Source organism: Panthera uncia, chromosome F1 (genome assembly GCF_023721935.1).
Source record: "Panthera uncia isolate 11264 chromosome F1, Puncia_PCG_1.0, whole genome shotgun sequence".
Lineage (NCBI taxonomy): Eukaryota > Metazoa > Chordata > Mammalia > Carnivora > Felidae > Panthera > Panthera uncia.
The window spans coordinates 12,133,171-12,135,265 of record NC_064813.1 but is presented as its reverse complement, the minus strand read 5'-3'; the positions used below and the strand labels follow the sequence as shown (position 1 = coordinate 12,135,265).

The 2,095-nt window shown below is 46.4% G+C and overlaps 1 non-coding gene across 1 annotated transcript; it reads left to right on the top strand.

Annotated features, from left to right (window-relative positions):
• The first annotated feature begins 1,373 nt into the window (after positions 1 to 1,373).
• On the top strand, positions 1,374 to 1,480 carry LOC125926086 (U6 spliceosomal RNA). Its single transcript, XR_007459008.1, has one exon. It is a non-coding gene; the product is annotated as a U6 spliceosomal RNA (small nuclear RNA).
• Positions 1,481 to 2,095: the final 615 nt, after the last annotated feature.

Sequence of the window (2,095 nt, the reverse complement as noted above, 5' to 3'; positions counted from 1 at the left end):
GCTTGCGCCAGGTGAACGTGGGGCTGCCCATCAAGGCCTAGATCCCAGGAGGGCTGGCTAAGGAAGTGTTGCTTTTCAATTCGATTAACTTTCAGAGCTCATTTACTTCCAGTGCTGGGTATGAGGGAATCTGTTTTAATTCAGTGATTTTGAAAAGGAGACCCACGCAAGTTTGGGGAGCTCAAGGTATCTGCAAACTCCAGAAATGCGATGAGACACTTTGGAAAGGGAATCTGAGCTTGTCAATCATTTCTCATTGAGATTAGTTCAGTCTACCTACTTGGAGCATTTCTAATGTCATCTTTATGACTTGCCAATTAATTTTCCGTTTTTCTGACACTTGATTTTCAACAAGGTCACCAGCTAGACCCCAAGACCCGACCTTCACCGCCCACCTGCCGGTACTCACCGACCTTTGTCCCACATTTTTCCTTCAGCTCTTCTTTCCAGCTTATCTCTTTTTTTTTAATTTTTTTTTTCAACGTTTATTTATTTTTGAGACAGAGAGAGACAGAGCATGAATGGGGGAGGGTCAGAGAGAGGGAGACACAGAATCCGAAACAGGCTCCAGGCTCCGAGCTGTAAGCACAGAGCCCGATGCGGGGCTTGAACTCACGGACCGTGAGATCATGACCCGAGCCTAAGTCGGCAGCTTAACCGACTGAGCCACCCAGGCGCCCCTCCAGCTTATCTCTTAATACAGGTCAAGTGGAACTGAAACTGCCCCTCCACTGATAGCGACCTCCAGCAGGCCCGGACCACCCAGACCGGAGTGAGCAAAACCCCTGACTGGCGCCTGCGCAGATAGAGCGACCACTAGAATGACTGACAACTACCTGTACCTCATTATAATACTAAGATCTCCGCCCAAGAAGGAGCACAAACCTCGTTTACATAATATACAAAGTATGTATAGGCCTGTTTCCTTAAGGCGCATGCGCAGCCTTAGGCCCGCCCCTACATCCCAGGACAAGGCTTCCTTATCTGAATAGTCGTTCTAACCCTAAAGAGGGTTCCTTCTAACCCATCCACCCTTGCTGGAGGAATTACGGCTTTGGAAACCTTTCCCGGTGATCTCTGTATGTGCTGCAGATAAATTTACTTTGTGCGGCAACTCCACCTGATGTAGTTTCTATCTGGGACTTGCCGCGCTGTGAACTCACGTGAGTTCAGTTACAATAACACAGAATATGACACAAGTCCCTGCTATCAATGTAGAGTTCTCTTTTGTTACAAGTGTTGCACAATGACCTGATGAATATATCCATTCTCCTTCACATGCACACCTGTGCCTGCTCACACACATTACGTGGGCTTTATTTTTTAATTGAGAAATAATTCATGTAAAAGTCACCATTTAAATGCACAATTCAGTGCTCGCTTGGGCGGCACATATACTAAAATGGGAACGATACAGAGAAGATTAGCCTGGCCCCGGCACAAGGATGACACACAAATTCCTGAAGCTTCCATATTTAAAAAAGAAAAAAAGTACAGTTCAGGGGCGCCTGGGTGGCTCAGTCAGTTAGGCATCGCACTCTGGATTTCGGCTCAGGTTTGTGAGTTCGAGCCCTGTGTCAGGCTCTGCACTGACAGCACGGAGTATGCTTGGGATTCTCTGATTCTCTCTCTCTCTCTTTCTCTCTCTCTCTCTCTTTGCCCCTCCCCTGCTCATGCTTGTTCTCTCAGTGTTTTTTAGTATACCCGTAAGGTTGTGCAACCTTCACAATGATCTAATTCCAGGACATTTTCATTACCCCCCCCAAATTGCCATACCATTTGACAATTCCCATTTCCCCTCTACCCTCAGGCCCTGGCAACCATTCGTCTGCTTTCTGTCTCTATGGATTTACCTGTCCTGGACATTTCATAGAAATGGAATCAGACAATATGTGGCTTTTTGCGTCTGGCTTCTTTCGTAGAGCAGAAGGTCCTCAGGCTCCCTCTGTGTTGTAGCATGTATCAATACTTCTTATATGGAGGAATGATGTTCCATTGTATGGATATACCACATCTTGTTTTTCTATTCATCACTGTCGCCACTCCTTAGGCAGCAATACAGCACTCAGAATGAAGACACAGTAAAGTTCCAAGA